At 46.5% G+C, this 20,434-nt stretch overlaps 1 long non-coding RNA gene across 3 annotated transcripts in view; it reads left to right on the forward strand.

Annotated features, from left to right (window-relative positions):
* The window catches only part of Gm12506, a 106,480-nt gene that overhangs the window by 66,705 nt on the left and 19,341 nt on the right, over positions 1-20,434 (forward strand). Inside the window, exons 1-4 of one of the 3 annotated variants that reach the window (XR_881290.2) lie at positions 5,669-5,787; positions 5,979-6,376; positions 8,639-8,744; positions 8,921-9,111. This is a non-coding gene — a long non-coding RNA (predicted gene 12506). Of the gene's footprint in view, positions 1-5,668; positions 5,788-5,978; positions 6,377-8,638; positions 8,745-8,920; positions 9,112-20,434 lie in introns of those variants that run through there. The other 2 variants (XR_390584.4, XR_390585.4) reach the window with 2 other exon arrangements.

Consider the following 20,434-nt stretch of genomic DNA (forward strand, 5'->3'; position numbering starts at 1 on the left):
CATGTGTTATACTGTTGCATTCTAAAAGACATTTTTCTGTGACTGCTCATAGTCTTGTGGGGAATCTCCCTTAATATGCTCCTGTGAGGGGGCCGGAGGGCTGGCCCAGCAGTTAAGAGCATGTACTGCTCTTCCGGAGTGCCCAAGTTTGGGTCCCAGAACCCATGTTGGGTGGCTCATAACTCCCTATAACCCCAGCTCCAGGGGACCTGGACATCCTCTTCTGACCTCTGTAGGTTCCAACCTCGACCACACACATAGATGTAATAAGTAAAAATAAATATTAAAAAAATTAAAACCCGGTTATAATGATGAATAGCAAAAATATATACAACTGGTTTAAGCCAACACAACACTGCTTAGAATTTAGTGGTTGTCAACCTGTGGGTCATGGCCCATATATTATCCTATATATCAAATATTTGCATTATGATTCATAACAATATCAAAATTATTGTTATAAAGCAGCAATGAAAATGATTTTGTGGTTGGGGGTGTCACCACATGTGAGCACTGTATTAAAGGGTCACAGCGTTAGGGATTGTGAGAACCACTGGGGTAGATGAACTACATTGTACGCAGCTTTGCATCTAGGGTCACATGTGACAAGGCTGGATAGCTTTCTTTTTTCTTTTCTTTCTTTTTTTTTTTTTGTCTCACATAGGCATATTTTCTTCAGCAAGTGTGTGAGAAATTATTTCTCTGTGTTGCATGAGTTGGAATTGTTGGGCCTGGGAGTTCTGTTTATAAGGCTGTGCCACATGATGTGTGTGTATGTGTGTGTGTGTGTGTGTCCTATATATGCAGGTGCATGTGCTGCGAGCCAGAAAAGGACATTAAGTGACTTAGTCCATCTCCATCTGCCTCATTCCTTTGGGACAGGGTCTTCACTGAGCCTGGAGGCTCATAGATGTTTCTTTTCTGTCTCCCACAGTACCAATGTCATAGATATGCCCATGACCACACCAAACTTTTCACATGAGGGCTAGGAATTGACGTGAGGTCCTTAATTTGTTGTAGCAAGCACTTTTACCCACTTAATCATCTCCCTAGACCGATGGGAGCTCTTTTTAAGATAATTTAACATATATATGCTACATATAATATATATTAAATTATCTTTAGGATAATTTAGTGTGTAATATTTTTCTTTAGCCATTAAAAAGTCTAATAGATATTATATATATTACAGACACATATGTAATTATATATTATATATGTATATATTATATATTTCACACACACACATATATATTATACTTTATGGTTAAAGAAAAAGGCAAAAATTCTAATTATTTTTAGTGGATTTTGTACATCATAACTATAAGTTCTCTTTTATCTATTTAAATTTTACTGACATAAAGTCACTCACAATGTACGTCCTTTTAAATTCTAGGTATTGAAGCTAAGGCTTTGTACGTGCCTGGTAAGCAGCCTCCCACTGAGATGCAGCTCAGTCCACTCGTTCATAACAGTGATTATTACTCTTTTACCACTACACTATCGGTAATCATACTCCACGGTTAGCACTCCCAGTGATGACTTTTGTTATTGTTATTGTATGGAACACTGGGCCTCACATATTCTAGGGAAGTGCCTCTGAGGTGCACTGACAGTCCCCCCTCCCCTCCAGGCTTGTTATAAATTGATGAGGCTGTCCTAGAACTTGCAATTCTCCTGCCTCAGCTTCTTTACAGACCGCTAACTCCAGCCATGGTGCTCCTTTTCTAAGCTTTCATAATTTTATAATTGTCTTGATCATTCTCTCTCAAAATTTATCAGTCATTTTAAACTCAATGAAGAACCATCTCTGCCCTTGTTAAACTTGGGCTTGCTCTGTCTAACCTTCCAGCCATCTCTGCTCCTATTTATTTTAAAGTTTTCTTTCCTCGAGTTTGTTTTGTGTTCATTTTCCAACCCCTTAAACTGGATATTTAGTCTACAGCACCCTGGCACTTCCTCCATCCAAACCAGCACTACCATCCATCCATAACCCATCTGTGAAATTTGTTCTGCTGTGCACATGCGCAGGCAAATAGATTTGCCACCAGCAGTTCCAAGCATGTTCAAAGGCACAGCTTAATTTCTTCTGTGACCTTGGCCTTATTTGGATTTATACTCAGTTATTGTCAAAACCACACTCCTCTTGTTACCCTTTTGTTTTTTATTTCTAGATCATCTATTTAGTGGTTAGAGAATACATTCTAGAGATTACATTTCTAAATAGTTATGGACTTGTTAGCCTGATAGACAGGTTCCATGTATGAAGTGAAAACCATATGATTTTTTTTTTTGAGTCATGGCCATTTAGCTCAGGTTGGTCTAGAAATCCCTAGGTAACTGAGCGTGAGCTTAAAATACTAATGCTCCTGCCCCTGCCTCTGATGTGTTGAATCACCATACTAGGATTATGTGGAGCTGGGGATCCAGCCCAAGGCTTTGTGGCCGCTAAGCTAGCAATCAGCCAACCAAGCTATATTCCAGAATTTACTTTATATATGTGCTGTTGCCTCCTTCCAATAAAGATGCTAAATAGAACTAGTGTTTAAGAAGCATGAGGGTCCTGGAGTTCAGGTTCCTCCAGACACTACTTTTAACTTACGTAATTGCTTAGGCAGTAATTTGGAAAACAAATAAAAATTAGATGAGAATAATAATACTCTGAGTTTTTTTTTCCATAAATACGATTTTAAGAACATCTTGGGGGTTCCTCATAACATCTGTGTTAGCTTGTCATTTCTTTCTTTCTGTACTCTTGCTATCTCTTGAGGGCACCAGGCCAGGCTTTGGGCTAGGCTCTAGAGCTGTCCTTGCCCTTGTGCAGTTTATGTCTGCTGACATGCCTGCTAGCATACAGAGATCATTTATCCCTCGAGTGAAATATTAAAACGAGGCTCATAGAACATACCTGGAGGAAAATGCTGAATAAGTGCATGTTGCTATTTTGGGGATGATTGTTGTGGTAACAGCTTTGCTGTTGTTGTTTGTCATTGTGTGTTTTCAGTCCCTGCCCTGCCACCTCTCTTCCCTTAGCTCCTGGTTCTGAGTCCCCTCCATGTTCCCTGGAGCTGTCTCTGGGTCTAATGCTGATCTCTACATTTGCTTCAACTGGTTCTGATCTTTTATCTCTTTTCTTCTTTTTTCTTCTCTTCATTACTCTTCTCTTCCATCTCTGCTTCTCTCACCCCCCCACCCCCGCCCCCTTTGGTGTTGGTCATTAAATACTAGGCCTAATGCATGCCAGACAACTCTCCACCACTGAGTTATCTCTGCAGTCTTCTGTTTTGATATTTTAGGCAGGGTCTCACTAAGGTGCCTTAGTTGGTCTTGAACTCATTGTGAGATTCAGGCTAGCCTTGAACTTGGCATTTCCATGACTCAGTCTCCAGAGCAGCTGCATTTACAGCCTTGCACCACTGTGTCTGGCTTAGCTGACCTTGATTCTCTATTTTCATCTGCCTCACTGAGTAGTCCATATTGATCTTGGGTCTTGGATCCCTCACCTCTATCTCCCAGGTTCTGGGGTTACAGACATGAGCCAACATGACTGCTTTTATGAAGTGCTGACAACCGAGACCCAGGGTCTTATTGCTTGCTAGGCAAATACTTTACCAGCTTCTGAGTTATATCCCAGCCTGGGAAACTTCAGATAATGTCCCTTCTGACACTATATGGTGACCATAACTGAGTCACTGCCCCCTCTGGAGACCACAGCTTCTTCATGTTAAAACTTAGCTACGTTCCCGCTCCCAAGGCTGTTGAGTGTGTCAAGGTGAGTAGAAAGCTTCTAGACCACATATATGCTTGGAAAGGCCAGCCAAGGAGGCTAGCCTCCAGCCTCTTAAGTGTTCTGCAGGATGGGTTCCTGTGAAGTCGCTTCCCCAGGGGCTTCACCCTGGACTGCCAGCATCTGGGATGCAGCCTGTGCTAGCTGTGGAGGTAGAGAAAGCTTTTGAGAAACCAGAAGGACTTTGAGGCTAAAGCGAAGAGGGATGGGAAGTGGTGAGGATTGAGTCTGAGAGGCATCTGGGGCCCGGTATTCACAGTACATGAGAAGAAGTTTCTTTGTCTTTCATTCGAGGACACCAAGAAGCTTGGCGGGATGTCATGAATGATGTTAGCTGAAGCTAACAGTGCATGCTTATTAGATGGCATACATTTCTCCAGTAACTTGCAATGCACCTGGCAATAAGGACTGGGTAGCTGCCATTTCCATTCTTATTTTGTAGACGAGGAAGCTAAAGTTCAGAGATGTCAATCCACGTCTCCAGGGCCACACAGGTCATTTGGGGGCTGACCTAGACTTCGAATCCAGGCTGTCTGAGCCTAGGGAAAACTGCCTAAATTTACAACTTTCTCCCCTCTGGTTGGAGCTGGAAGATGATCAGCTTGTTTGATTTGTCAGTTCCATAGGTGGGGTGGGGCAGGGGTGGGGGCTGAATATGGGCTTAGGCAGAGTTGAGAGGCTTTATGGCACTAGAATGAACAGCTGTGTGGATTCATTCATTCAGTAACTACTTAATGGGTGTCCATGTGCCAGGTCCAGAAATAGCCAGGCTGGCTTGAGAGTGCTCTGGAGAGGTCTGGGTTTTTGAGGGGTGGGGGCTGGTGGTAAGAATCAAGAATGACCTCACTACATAGGGAGAGCTGTTTCTACACTCAGTGCATAGCCTACACCACTGCTTTAGGGCAGAAAGGAAGATTGCTGGAAGGTTCCATCTCACAAGTGGGATGCCAGGACACCTGCAGCCAAGGTTTCCTGCAGGCCCCTTCTGGCTGCCATGGCCTCCCCTTTGGCTGAGTATGAGGTCTGCCTTGGCTTTGATTCCCCATTAATTACCCTTGGAGGTAATCTTCTAAATGCCAGTAATGACCACATGTTAATTTCCTTCTCTCCTGCTGTCTCGCTTCTCCCCGCTTTAATGGGCCATGCAAGCTTGTTGGGCTGTTTACCAAAGCAGACCGGTTAAAGACGTAAATAAATGAATTTCTCTTGTCTGAAGGATCTAGAGGTGGAATTAATGTGAGAGGAGTAATTTACAGGTGAATAATTACTTGGATTCCCCCAGCAGAGAGACCCGTTCAGCTTCTCTAATTATTTACCTTCCCCCAATTTTCTTTGCTTTGAACTGGGTAGCATGGAGGTGTACGGGGGTGGCATGGGGAGCCAGAGATCTTATTTTGGATTCCCCCCTCGATTGTGAAATATCTCTTGGGGAGGGGCCTCATTAGGATGCAAAGCTGGCCATCCGAACACTCTGTGCACAGCTTCATTTGGATGCCTTTGCGTGTACTTGGAGGGAGATGCTATTGCCAGCCCTATTTATGGATGGAGAAGCTGAGGTTCTATTGGGCGACACCATTCTCCACAGACTCCTCATGGAAGAAGGCTGTGACTCAAGCCAGCTTCCTGACTCTCCCTGGCTCTAAGCTGTCCATAGAGCATCTTCACCTGCCTGCTTGCTGTCTGGCATCTACAGTTGGTGAATTCTTTTAAACATACCATGCAGCACAACTCCCTTCTGCGAGAAGCCCCAGTACTCTCTGCCAACAACCTGCTGTCTTTCCCTTTAGGCTGGTGGCCGCGCCCCTTCCTTACGCAGCTCATTTTCCATTTTAAGATTTCCTGTTTGAACTAAAGGGCAAAGATCTAGATGTATCAGACTGGAGCCAAGCTTCTGTGTGTATAAAGGGGAGCTCTGGCCCCTGCCCTCTGTTTGTCCACTGGCTTATCGATGGAGCCCAAGTCCCAAGTTCAGAGGCTCCAGTTCCTTCCCGATTTGCTGGGTAAAGTCCAGCCCTTCCGTGCGGGCGGCCAGGGCGGGTGGCCAGCCTGGAGCCAGTGGTCATTTATGGCTGGACAGGGCTTCCGTCCTGCCTGGTAATCCATTGGCTACAGCTAACAGACAGCTGGACAACTGAAGGACAGGGGTACTAAGGACACCCCATTTTTTTTCTTTTTTTTTTTTCTTTTTCAGCTTAGTGCTAAGCCGGGGAATGAGACCAACAAGGCCAGTGCTGTTGAGGGCTGCTTGAAGCTACAGGTCTTTCAGGGCCCAGATGGCTTTCCTGGCCTACCGTGCACTCCCGCTAAAACTAGGAGCTCCGCAGCCATGGCCTTTCCCAGAGAGACACTTAACTGGTGCCATTTTTATGAGGGATAATAAGACCGATATCATTGCTGGTATGTTGGTTCCAAGGTCCTTTCATCTCCTACGCCTCATCTGATGTAGAGGACAGTCAGGAGTCGTCTAGATGCTTATCATCATGGTGTTCCCGAGGAACCACCGGAGCCGGAATCGATGGCTTTCATTGAGCAGTCCTTTCATGAGTCAAGTCCCCATAATTCAAGTCCCCACAGGCTGAGGATCACGAGGTAACACTGGTGCAGCCCCCTCTTTGGATGAATTAAAAGGAAAGACCCCCCAAGCTCAGGAGAAGCTCCCAAGGGGCCTCTGTGTGTGCTGTATGGGCAGAAAGCGGAGGGGGCAGAGCATCCTGAGCCACTGCTTTCAAGAGGTTCCTTCCAAACCCTCTGAGGACCAGGAAAGGGCCGTAGCTCTCACAGGCACCTCGGGGAGATCCTTGTCTACCGGAGTCAACACATAGACTTACCTTAGATGCTCCTGCTATGTCCCGCCCCCATAAGACAGCAGGGCCTCCCAGTGGATGGTGTCCCTCTCCCTGGAAGGTATTTACCTGTTTGGTGACTAGCTTTGTGTCCTGGTCCTGAAAGGTAGCATGGCCCAAGACACTGGACGCTTTTTTTCTATGGAATGAACATCTTCCCTGTCCCTACACCTACCTCTCTCCTCTCTCCCACCACCCCCCCTCTCGTGAGCACACACACATATACACAAACACACACACACACACACACACACACACACACACACACACACACACACACACACACACATGGTGCCATTCTGTACCTCAGACCTATTAGATCAAAAGGCAAAATGAAGCTTCTAGAATAGTGTAAATTGCTAGCTGGGACTGACCTAAAGCAGAACTCTGGGTCTTATATGTGTGTGCTCCAGAGACCAGGAATTTGGTATGGGGAGACTCACATTCTGATCTTGCTAGTAATGCTTTCCAGTTTCAACTTTCCTTGTCATGTTCTGTGGCCAACGATGTAGGCCCCTGTGGCAGGCTCAGGTAGCCCCTTTCCTGCTTATTAATTGTTGGGTTTGGGAATGGGCACCGAGTCCCAAGGGAGAACGTCTCCATGTGGAGGGGACTCTTCTTTCCAGTGCGGAGGCTAGCTTCTGCCTGGGCTGTGTGGCTGATCCTTGTGATGACAAAGATGGCTGCTGGGCCAGGTGCTAGGCAACCTGGGCCAGGATGGGTGGTGGCTCTGTCCCCTCCAGGTCAGCTCCCCCATCTGTTCTGTGATGAGAATGATGTGATACCTGGAGCCCTGGGAGCCTGGGAATGAAAGGGGGTCTTAGGGCTTTCCTGAGCCGTGGTCAACCCTGGAGCTAGGTCTATGCTGAATCCTAGCTGGGTCTATCCCTCTCCCCTTCTCTGTCCACCCTTGACATTGCTGACTGGGGGTGTGGTCTGCAGCAGGAGGAGGCTCAGAGACTTGCTCAGAGCATTGCTGGGAAAGACTTGGAGGTCTATGCTGGTCCCTAGCCTATAGCTAATGTTCCTTCCTGGGGATGAAGATGCCCCTGGCCCAGCCTGTCCTGCTGCCAGCTCTCTGGCTTTGAGCTGTTCCCAGGGAGTCCTTTTCTCTGCTGCCTCATTCACCTCTGCTTCCTCTCAACATTATCTTTCTCTCTTCTGACTCTCTTGGGGTGAGGGTGGGGAGTGGCTGCTACAGCCCAAGGTGAGGTCAGTAAGGACAGGGGCTTCTAAACCCCTGACCTGCTGCAGCCCAGCACAGGGACTTGGGCCTCAGGTTTTTCATCTATGGAATAATTATTTCTTCCCAGGCTTGTGAAGATTCTATGAGATGATAACGTACTTCAAGCCCTGGGCAGTAGTGAACAAGACCATAGAATTAGCTAGGCATTGGGCATCATTCCAAGAATTCTTGGACCCTGGGTGTCAAGCACTGTTTAGTGTTCCCATTTTATAGGCAAGTAAGTCAAGACCTAGTGTCAGATCAGGATGGTGAATACAGCTATCTGGGTCTGGGCCAAGTTCTCCTGTCCTGTAGAGATGCCCTGCTGATTGGCTGTGTGTTCTGTGGGGTCAATTCTTCCTAACCGATTCACTTGCTTGCTAGCTATCTGCCTCTATGAAACTTTCCCTGAAGACACTGGAGGCAGTGCCCCTTCTCATCTTCCCCTGACACCCCACGCACATTTCAGCCTGGGGACCTGGTTCCATCTTCTAGCTCTGTGCCTGTGGAGAACGACAGAGCAACATCATATCAGGCATGAGAGAAAGCTGAAACTGTCTGAGGGCTCTTGGGAAGGAGCCTGTGACTTCTGAGACATGGAAAAGATTTTGGATAGATTTGCTGTAATACCTGCAGGTGATGGGAGGGGTTACGCCCATTTCACACACAGGGGAAGGGTGAAGAGGAAGGCTTGAACCTGGTACTTCTCATTCTGGACTGCCTGACCCTGGACTGGAAAACCTGCTGACTGCTTTCTCACACTGTTTTGTTTTGTTTTTTAAGGCAAGACATTACATATCCCAGGCTGGTCTCAAGCTTGTTGCATGGCTGAAGAGGACCTTGACTTTCGGATCTGCAAACTTCCACTTCTTAAGTGCTAGGATTATAGGTAGGCATCCCTACACCTAATTTATGTGGTGCTGGGGAGGAACCAGGGCCTCATGTGCTCTAGGCAAGCACATAGGTAAGCATATTACCAACTGAACTGCATCCCTGGCCCTGCCTTGTTATTTATTTATTTATTTATTTATTTAATTTTAGTTTTTATATTTTTATTTTTTATAGGATCTCACTCTGTAGCCCAGCATGCTTTTGAATCTGGGATGTTTTCTCTGCCCCAGTCTCCCATATGAAGAAGGCAGCCCTGAGACCTCCTCACATTTAACATTTTTACAACTGGAGGAGAGAGTGATGGAGGAGTCTCCAGGACATGATGGCCAGACGCCCCACATCTAGAATAGCAGCCTGCAAAGGAGGTTAGTATTTGTCCTGAGAATTGTGGGTGGCATGTGGGTGGCATGAAGCAGAAGGAAGGGGTTGTGGGCTCAGGAGAGAGATGCTGTGATGTGTTTCCAGTATACCCTGGCCCACTGCCCCCAAGAAGGCAACATCTTATGTCTCTCCTCATGGCAAGCCAAGGACCTCTGGGCAGAGAGCAGGGAGCACAGACAAGAGGGCTGAAGTGAGCGGCTGCATAGCCCAGCTCACCAGATCCAGGCTCAGTTAACCATGCCCTTCTTCACACTCAGAATCAGGGTTTGGGATGGTCTTGGGCTGAGGAAGAGGTGTTCTCTTCCTCAGTTTTCCTAAGTACTTCATCCTTCCCCAAGTCAGTGCCTGCTCCATCTAGGACAAGAAGCAAGCAAGCCAGGCGCCTAAACTTCTCAGGAAGGCATAGCTTTCTTCTTGGCACTTGAACTAAAGAGAGGGGGTGAGGGTGGGGGTGGGGAAGGGAATGTCTGCTTAGCCTAGGACAGAGGTGAGAGAGGAAGGGAGACACGGTTGAAGTTCATATGCTCAGTTCAATACACTGGCCTTGGGGAGAAGAAAGATGCAGAGTCAACTTACTCATCTGAGGGTGACTTGTCCCCATACTTCAGAAAGAGTAAAATGTTGAAAAAAAAAAAAAAACATAAACCTACCCACTCCCTCTTCCCCCTCAAAAAACTAGGTGTGTTAGGATCGAGGTAATATGGTATTTGCTTAGAAATGAAAATCGATTGCCTTTAACTTACGATAAGATAATTGTGTTCCTCTGAGTCATTGTCATGCATTGCTGTCCGTAAAGCTCACTCATTAAGTAGTAAGGGTATGTGTTTTATCTTAATTCATTTTTTATAGGGCTGTGAATTCCTGCATTTATCTACCTTGGTTTTCCTGTGTAGACACAGGGCTGCCTGGCCTCCCAGAAGCAAGATAACATATGATGTAGCTACCATTTCTCTGGAACTCAGCCTATAGGCTGAAGTGGGCCTAGTTCTGACTGCCTGATGGTGTATGGCCTGGAAATCCTCACCTTATGGCTTGTCTTCATTCCCAGCACACAGGAGAGCTACGTATTGTGTTTCCCTCAGCTCTGTTGAGATATTGCTGGGTCACCATTGTGAACAGGTGCTGGGATCATTTAGAGCTATGGGATTGGCTTCAGTCATCCTCCACACAGTCCTGGTCATCAGACAGGGCCACTCAGAGATGAACTTGTGTTGAATTGGTGTGTGATTTCTTGGGAAGGCCTGAGGAGGGTTCTGGAGAATTGGAGCCAGGCATCACTGCCACGTCCCTGAGTTCAGGTCCTGATGGATGAATGGATAGCTTCCTCCTTCTTGAACTTGCAATACGCTATCTCTTTCGGTCTTCCTTTCTTCAACTGTAAAATGAGACAAATGATCATACTGACCTGAGAGGGTGCTGGGAAAAGATTCCATGAGAAAAATATAAGACATATAACATTTACCACAGGGCTGGACATGGTGGTGTGGGCCAAGAGTCCCAGCTACTCGAGAGGATTTTTTTTTTGACCCCAGGATTTCAAGGTCAATCTGGGCAACGTAGTGAGACCATGTTTTAAAAAGGAATTCCTTCAAACCACAAAGCAATAACAATATAGCACAGCAAATGAGAACACTGATTACTCTTGTTTTAAATAAGACGTGCACTAGACTTGTACTAGACACTAAGTGTACATTAGCCCTGATGACCTCTGGTGAAATAGAGACTATTTGTCATGTGGGAGATGGAGAAGTAAGGGAGATGAAGGAGGTGAGTGGGGGGCAAGTGTGTCTCCAAGTTAGCCTCTCTGGAGTTGCCCTAGGAACAGCCAGTTCTCTTGGACCCAAGACCCACTATGCACCCTCATGTGCTACCAAACCGGGATTCTTTGGAAAATCTGTGAGATGGAGTTGCCTCAGAGACAGGGATCAGATGCTCTCTTCTGGCCTCCTTGGGTACCAAGCAAGCGTGTAGTGCACACATATACACACAGGGAAACACTCATACATATTAAAAAAGGATAAATACATCTTTAAAAAGAGAAAAAAAATCTAAGAATCTGGAGGCAGACTTTGGCCACTCCAATCCAGGCTCTTCTGTCAACTAACGGCATCAACAAGGCCACAGCCAGAACTGTGGGGACTCTGTTATTCAAACACGATGCCCCAGAAACAGCAGCAGAAGCCTGCTGCTGCCAGAGAGAAGTGACCAGAGGACTGTCCTATACTTCTAGCACTCTGGCAGGAAAAAGAAAATCTACATAGAGATGAGCTTCAACCTCAAGCTTCTGACAGAGCAGTAGCATCTGGAGCCAGGCATTTGGGAGGCGGCATCAGGAGGAACAGGAGTTCAAGGTTATCTTTGGTTACAGTCAGTTTAAGGCTAGCCTGGGCTATAGAAGACTCTGTTTCAAACACACTCGCGTGCACACACACACCACACCCTCTACTACACACCCATTACATACCACACCACACACCACATACATACCACACACACACACACACACACACACACACACACACACACACACGATACAGAGAAAACCTCAAAATTACAACAACAAAATACACAGCAGTATCACCTTTTCTTTAACAGAGCTGTCTGACTCAGACCAGTTGGTAGATAAGTCTGGCGCCTGCTCAAGGTAGTCATTGGAGACTGGTCACAGCAGTGGTTGCTCTTGACACACTGGTCAAGAAAGGACTGACTAGGACTGGGCAAGTCGAGTTTGTTCAAGGAAGACAGTTCACAAGCCATTACAGGTTGACTCTGTGATTGATGCCATACAGCATTTAGAGCCATGCGTCTTTCTGATTCACACTATTGGTAGGAGAACTGTATGGGCATATTCATTACCTGCGTAGAGTGCATAACCCATGCTGGATGTGTAGACTTCATCTGCAAGTCAGGACGGGATGGAGATGGTGGAAAGGAAAGTCATATTTGGGTGTCTACATCCAGTACAGTTTAAGGCCCTGAATGAATGACTGCTACTGTCTCCCTGATGAGACTTAGAGAACTAGTGGGATGTGTTCAGGGGAACTCATGAAGAAGGGGGCAGCAGTGCTTCAGCCCTCCGTACCTTATTTCTGTGCCTTTAGCACATGCTCTTCCTATCCCATGCCCTTTGCATGCACTAGTCTTTGCTGGAATGGCTACCATTCTGAGCATGCTCCTGCATTCTCAAGGGTTCTCTCTTGAAGCTCTGTATTTGCTTTAGAATCTCATCACGCTTGCACATGCTTATTTTAATTTTGCAGAGTGTCTTAGGAAAACATACCAGCTGTGAGGGCCAGGAGTTATCTGCCTTGCTCAGGACTGTGGATCTGCCACCTAGGACGTAGCTCGGGGTCGAGCCTTTTGCCATAGGTTGGGGAGGACCCTGAGTCTAGGTGTGGACTGCCCAAGCAGCTTCCTTAAACATACTGTCTGCACACTGTGCAGTTCATGTGTTTAAAGTATTAAGTGCTAGGCTTTTATCATAGTCACACACACACACACATTTTAGTCTCCCCAACAACTATTAGCAATCAACTCCCATTACCTTTCCCTATATTCCTGGCAACCTTCACCTCCCATCTGTTTCTATGGAGATGCCTAGCCTGGAATGAACCATCTCCTACATCCCTCTGTAGATGGGCACATGAGCCATTTGTATGGTTTCCACCTTCCCTCTCTCCTTCCTTCCTTCTTCCTCCTTCCCTTTCCCTCCTTCCTTCCTCTTCTCCCTCCTTCTCTTCCATTCTCCCTCCTTCCCTCCTCCTCTCCCTCCTTCCCCCTCTCCATTTTTCCTTTCCTTCTCCCTTTTCATTCCCCCCTCTCCCTTCCTCTCTCCTTTCTACTCTTTCTTTCATTTCTTTTCATACTAGGTGCATCATTTTCAACCTCCGACATGCTAAAGAAGTGCCATGCAGCTGAGCAGCATCCCTGACCCTTTAGCTTTTAGTTTTAATACAAGGTCTCACCAAGTTGTTCATGCCGGTGTTGAACTCACTCTGTAGCCCAGCTTGGCTTTGAACTTGTGGTCCTTCTGCCTCAACCTCCCAAGCAGCTGGAATTAGAATAGTTTCCACCTTGAAAAAAATGTGTTTATTTATTTATGGTGTGCATATATGTGTGAATGTGCATGTTATGGCTTGTGTATGAAGGTCAGAAGAAATCTTTGGGAGTCCGTTCTTTTCTCCTTTGTTGAGTTAGAATTTCTCTGGTTTTTGCATCGTACAGTGGACTCCAGGAGAGCTGAGCCACACGCTTTTGGTTGATTCTCCTGTCTCCACTTCCTAACTCACTGTAGGAGTGCTGGGATTACAGGTTGCACACTGCTGCATCCAGCAGTTTACGATGACTTCAAGGGATCGAATTCAGGCTATTAGACCTGTGTAGCAAACCTTTTTATGTGACACCTATCTTCTTGGTTTATTTCTCCCTTCTGATGGTTGTGAATAATGTCACAGGTACATTTCTGTTTGATTTGTTTGTTTGTTTGTTTGTTTGTTTTTGGTGGGGACACATTTTCATACGACTTGGGCGTATATATCTTTCCATATATTTTAACTCTTGCTAATTGGCTCCATGAAGCTTCCTTTGTGCTGGTGTGCTGGCTAGTTTTATGTTAACTTCACACAAGCTGGAGTCATTGGAGAGGAGGGAGCCTCAACTGAGAAAATACCTCTGTAAGACATGGCTGGGGGTCCTGGGTTCTATAAGAGAGCAGGCTGAGCAAACCATAAGGAGCAAGCCAGAAAGCAGCACCCCTTCATGGCTTCTGCCTTAGCTCCTGCCTCCAGGTTATTGCCCTGTTTGAGGTCCTGTCGTGACTTCCTGTGCTGATGGAGTATGATATGCAGTATAAGCCAAATAAACCCTTTCCTCCTAAGTTGCTTTTGCTTATGGTATTTCATCGCAGCACTAAAAACTGCCAACTAAGACAAGGGGCTTCCCTGTAGGAGCAAATCTGCCTCCCTGCTCCTCTGCCTGCAAGGGGCTCAGGCTTCACCCTCCAAGGACTCTAAGAAGAACATAGAGAGAAGCGAGTTGATGTCCTTCCAGCCAGGTGGCAAGGCGGGCATGCCATTCTCTCTGCTGGGACTCATCACTTTCAGTAGCACCTCACCTTTCATCTTTATGGAGGGGGAACAAAGATCAGCATGCCTTGTTCCCAGACAGAAACAGACATGGCACTGTAATGATTAACATCATAACTTTGTTATTGGCCTGCACAGGCCTCCTGTTGTCAGTCAGCAGCACGCAGACAACCCTACTGCCTCAGACTCCCAAGTTGGAGGACACTAGAGCAAAGCCAGTATGTACATGCCCAGGTCCCCTGCAGTCCCTTTTGCCACTAAGGTCTACCTGGAGTGGTCTGGCAACTTCTGGAAGAGCTCTTTTAACCCAGAGCGCATGGGCACTTTTGACCTTTCCCCTTTGACCCATCCCAGGTCCTCTGCCAGGCACGCTTCCTATACCATCCTTGTTTTCTCAGCCAGGCAGCAAAGTTGCTACTACTCGTTCCATTTTAGAGACATGGATGGTGACCTCAAGCTGGACTCTGTCACCTCACCTGCATGTGCGTGTGTGTACACGGTCATGCAATGGCTTTTGAGAGTCAGCTCTCTACTTCCATTGTGAGGGCCTGAGGGATCAAAGGTAGGCCATCAGGGTTGGCAGCAAGCAACTGTACCCACCGAGCCATCTCACTGGTCTGTGACTTTGAACTTCTGATCCTTCCGCCTCTACCTCCCAAGAGCTGGGAATCCAGATGTGTGCCATGGTGACTGAACCCAGGGCCTCATGCATGCTAGACAGGCACTGTGCAAACTGAGCTACAGACTGGCACATCAAACACTTTATTTCATCCTTTGGAATGCTTCCCCCCACACCCCTTTTAAGTTTTCTTTGTAGAATCCTCCACAATTTTTAGGTTTGGAGGCAGGATGTCAGTAGCTGAGGCTGGCCTCAAACTTGATAGCTAGCCAAGAATAAATTTAAACTCTGGATCCTCCTGCCTGTACCTCAAAAGGGCTGTGGTTAGAGGGCATGCCACCATATCACGCCAAGACCCCTACTTCTCAATCTACCTTATCCCCCTCCCTTGGCCTTGAGATTTGCTTTAGTTTCTCTAGAGCAGACATAGCACAACCCATCCTTTTATTCAAGAAATGATTCACTTGGCTGTTCATTGAGTCCTCTCCTCTAGGCTGATTTTAGATCTCCTCTGTACCCAGCATCCTGCTACAAAGTTGACTATGGTCCTCAGGGATTAACATAGTCTAGTGAGGACCTGGTGAGAATTCCTTGGGTTCCCATTGTGTGGCAAGAGTAACAGATAAGGCATTGCTGGAGTGAGGAACTGAGTCATGAATCAGAAGAGTATTAGCCTCTTAGTGCTAGGTGTTCTAGTCTCCTGCATCTAAGCAGACATGACTTATATCCATACCTACCTTTTCTTGGCAACTGCACTGTAGGCCCGAGATAGACCTTGGACCCTAGACGAGCTGATTCCTAGGTAAGCTAGAGACCACTGATTGGAACTGTGGCCTGTAAAGATGAGCTTACCTAATTAGATTCTGTTTCTTGGAAGTTAGACTTGGGACCAGAGAAATGGACTTAGTGGGTACTTTGTTCCATGGCTCAGGTGCCAGGTGGAATTGAGGTAGGAACAAACTGTAGTCAGGTGTGGGTGAAACAATTACACAGCTAATTCTTAGACTCTGTGTGTGTGTGTGTGTGTGTGTGTGTGTGTGTGTGTGTGTGTGTGTGTGTGTGTGTAAGACTGGAAGAGACTCCCAGAGACAAGAAGAAAGGGGGAAGGGCTGAGAGGAGGGAGGGATAAAGTGGTTCTAGTAAGCTTTGTGGGTAAAGTACATAGGTTTCCCAGCCTCCAGTGTGGCCTCTACTTACCTCTTAGTGCGTCTGTGTGAGTCTAAGAGCAGCCCCATCTCTCTGTGGAGAAATAAGCTTGGTTGGGTTGGAGATGTAGGCCAGCCTAGCTTATACAAAGCACCGAGTGTTTGATTCCAGTGTCACATAAAATGGGGGAATGGTGACTCGTGTTTGTAAGCTCAGCACTCAGGAGATGGAAGCAGGAGGATCAGGGGTTCAAGGTTATCCTCAGGTACATCTGGGTTATAGGAGATGCTGTCTCAAGAGTAGCGAAACAAACCAAACAAGCCACATAGTCAACAAAATGAACAGGATTGTTAGTCCTTGAAATAGCTGGGTGGTGGTGGTACACACCTTTAATCCCATCATACAGGAGGCAAAGACAGGTGGAGCTCTAAGTTCAAGGGCAGCCTGGTCTACAGAGCGAGTTCCAGGACAGCCAGGGCTGCGCAGATAAACCCTGTCTCAAGAACCCAAATAAAATAAAACCTAGTCCTTGAAATACAGAGTCTTGACTACAGCAGTACTCTGTTCCAAAACTTCTCAGGCAGACAGAGCTTTCTCAGTTGCATAAGATGAGGAGGTTATTTAAGAACATTCTGGAAAGGGCCAGCATCAGCTCTGAGAAGGAGGAGACTTAGTCCTGGTGGATGTAGTTCCAGTAATGGGGCTGTCGGGCTTTAACGAGCCTCTGTGATGAGAGCTGGGAAAGCATTCGAGAAGTAAGTAAGGCTTCCCCGTGGGTCTGGGTGTGCAGGACCCAGGTGTTCCAAGATTATCCTCAGATACATCTGGGTTACTGGAGACACTGTCTCAAAAAGAGCAAAACAAAACAAACAAGCCACATAACCAACAAAATAAACATGATGTCAGGAAGATGTGTGTGTGTTTGTGTGTGTGTGTGTGTGTGTGTGTGTGTGTGTGTGTGTGTGTGTGTGTGTGTGAGAGAGAGAGAGAGAGAGAGAGAGAGAGAGAGAGAGAGAGAGACTGTCATCTGTCTTTACAGGTAGTTCTTGGCAGAGGCACGTTATTTCAGCTGTGATCCCCGCTCCACCCCATTTTTTGGCCGCTGGGATGCTGGGAAATGCCCTTTCTCATACTTTAAATGTGCATGCACTAGTCCACATCTGTCTGGGGCCAGTGCTTTTTCTGTCACCAGTTGCTGAGAGGTTTCACGGTTCTCTTCATCTGTCACGGATTCTCCTGAGTTGTCTCTTGTCAGTGGTGCTGAGCTTGGGCAAGTGACGCACTCTTTCTTTGGGTCTCATTCTCTTCATCTGGAAGATGGGGATTTTCTCAGCTGAATTCTAGGGTGGCACTTTCCAAGTTCCTGTGGGGAAGCACCAGGCCTTTAAAAATATAATCTCTATATATTTATGTATATATAAATTATATACATATGTAACTATATATAAAGTATATATAATTTAATAAATAAATATTAAATATATATATTGTGTGTATGAGTGTATGTGTGTGCATGTGTGTATGTCTGTGCATTTGTGAGTGTGTTTGATTGTATGTGCAATGTGCATGTATGCATATTTATGTGTATGTATGTGTGTGTGTGTGTGTGTGTAAGGCACAGGACAACCTCTTGTGTCATCCTTATAAATGCTATCCTCTTCCTTCGAAGCAGGGTCTCTTACTGTTCTGAGGAACACCAACTATGTTACAGGAGCTAGCCACTGAGCCCCAAGAATCCCTCTATCTCTGTTGCCAGGTTTGGTATTAAAAGGCATGCCTCACCACAGCCGGCATTTTTATGTGGGTTCTGCATATCAAACTCAAGTCCTCACTCCTGCAACAGCCCCCGCCCCCACCCCTCAAAAACCCTCAGCAGCCTTTTATAAAGAAAATTTATTTGCTGAAAATTTTTCTAACACAGGGTCTCATGTAGCATAGACTGGCCTTAAACTCACTATGTAGCCAAGGATGACCAAGAACTCTTGTCTGGGCTTGGTTTTGTTTATGTAGTGGTGAGGTTCAAACCCAGGCCTTCCTAAATGCCAGGCAAGCTCTCTTTCATTGAGCTATGTCCTAACCTTCTTTTACATTCTATGTTTGAGCTACACTCTCCCTAAGTTACCCAGGCTGCTTCTGATCTCACTGTGTGTCTCAGGCACTGATCTTGTGAGTCTCCTACCCCAGTCTTTCAAGTACAAAAGTTACAGGCCTGCAGCACCAGGCTCGGCTTACTGCTATTATTTACATCCTGTATATGAACACTGTATCCTTTTCCCCTCCAAAGTAACATGTGTTTACGGAACTAGACCCAAATGTAAGGTGTAAGAAACATGGAAACAAATCATTCATGTGTCCCCTATGAGCTGACTGACAGATTGACATAGCCCCAAATTTCAGTATGTAAGTGTCCCCATAGTTAAACACACAGAGAGTGCAGAGGTGGAGGTTTTAGTATGTCCATGGAATACAATTTTGGGAAACAGTTGGGACTTTGGTATGATAAGGGCAGAGCAGAGGGCCTTAGTGCAGGCTGATGTGATAAAGGACCCATAAAGTCTCTCTCAAATAACAGACATTCATGGCTCACATGTCTGGAGGCAGGAAGTCCCTGGTCAGAGGGGCCAGTGCAGAGAGGTCTCTTAGCCTTTCATCACTTCACCAAGTCCTCACGAAGCTGAAGGAAGATGAGAGAGTGCCCTTGGATATCTTTCGTAGGTGTAGCATCCTATTTGTTTGGGGGCACTATAGTAAAATACCACAAACTGGGAAGGTTATCAACAAGCGGGGTTGTTTCTCACAGTTATAGAGCCTGAGAAGTTTAAGAGCAATGGTCTGCTAGCTGGAGAGTCTGCTGAGGGCTTGCTTTCTCATTACTTGATGATGCCATAATTCTGGGCCCTCATAGAGTGGAAGAGGTGAGCGAGTTTTCTGGAACTCATTCACAAGGCACTAATTGCCTGCCATAGCCCCACCCTACCTGCAGCATCATCTTCCAGGTTAGAATGTCAGTGTGTTCATTTGGAGTGGGTGGGGACTACAAGCATTCATTGTATAATTGTCCAGGAATGGCGAGAGCAGCAAGATGGGAGGCCGGGAGAGGTTCCGAGTATTTCACAGAGGTCCTTGAGGGAATGCATAGAGCCTGAAAGGGGCCCTATAGGTCAAATGAAGGGCACGAGTTTCAGCTCCTCTACAAACCTGTTCCCATAGTCAGTGCCTTGGTCATTGCCTTGTTGTGAGGGGATGGGACACAACAGATGGATGTGAGTGACACTGGGAGGACACTCTGCTGTCTGACACTTGTACTAGGTCCTGCTAATCCTTCAGTACCTGATTCTCCTCTGACATAAGTGGCGGCCCTTTGGGAGCACAGATGGCACCTGACTTATCATTTATCCAGAGCCCCACGCACACAGTGACCTTCCGAAGGGAGAAGGACTTAGCTTCTTTGAATGACACCCCAGGAGCAGCCAGTAAGTGATTGTAAACCATTTTGCAATTATTGATGTTGCATAGGAATAATAATTTTTTTTAAAAAGTCCCCTCTCTTGAAGGACCCAGTGATTCATTTCTTTCTTCCCTTCTTTGCCCATTAAAAAGCCTTTCCCCTGCACTCAGTTAAGAACAATAAAGGAGTAGTCAGCACCAACCAGATCAAGGGGTGGAAAAATACAAGGCTTCGTTGAAGCTTTTGTTCCCTTGGATCTCTCTGCTTAGCACTGATGACTGGGCTGCTGCCACTAAGGTCTTGGGAGTCGCTCCCTTTGGCCTGGCAGCCACCTAAGAGCTTGTGAGGCCAAGGTCAGAATTTTTCCCCCTCACATGGGGAAACGAAGGGTCAGCAGAGATTATAAGCGTGGGATGGGTATGGAGCTTTGAATGGAGAGGGTTTGCCTAGCATGCATGAAGCCCTCAGTCTGATCTCCAGCACCACATAAACTGGGCGTGATGGCACTACCTGTGATGGAAACACTCAGGAGATGGAGGCCGATAGATCAGAAGTTCACGGTTGCCTTCCGCTACATGATGAGTTCAAGGTTAGCCTAGGCTATATTACATCCTGTTTTAAAACCCTTAAAGATAAAGAGACTAAACATTTCTCCAAGGCTTTATCGGCTGTGCTGGGGATGTATCATCCCACCTCCCCTGTCTCTCCAGTTTCATTTTCATTAATTGTAGTTCTGTGTAGGTATGCGTCTGAACGTGGGTCTGTATGCCTGAGTGCAGGTACCTGAGAAAGCCAGAGGCATAGGGTCCCCTGAAGCAGACAGGAGCTGTAGACATCTGTGAACTGCCTCATGCAGGTGCTGGGAGCAGCTCTCAGTTCCTCCAGAGAAGCAGCGAGTGCTCTGAACCACAGTTCTATCTCTCCACCCCTTGCTCACCTTTCTTTACACAGGGATGCTCATTAGTTTCTGTTGAAGTTGTTATTAATTTTATGTGCTAAATACTTGTGCC

This window comes from Mus musculus, chromosome 4 (assembly GCF_000001635.26).
Source record: "Mus musculus strain C57BL/6J chromosome 4, GRCm38.p6 C57BL/6J".
Lineage (NCBI taxonomy): Eukaryota > Metazoa > Chordata > Mammalia > Rodentia > Muridae > Mus > Mus musculus.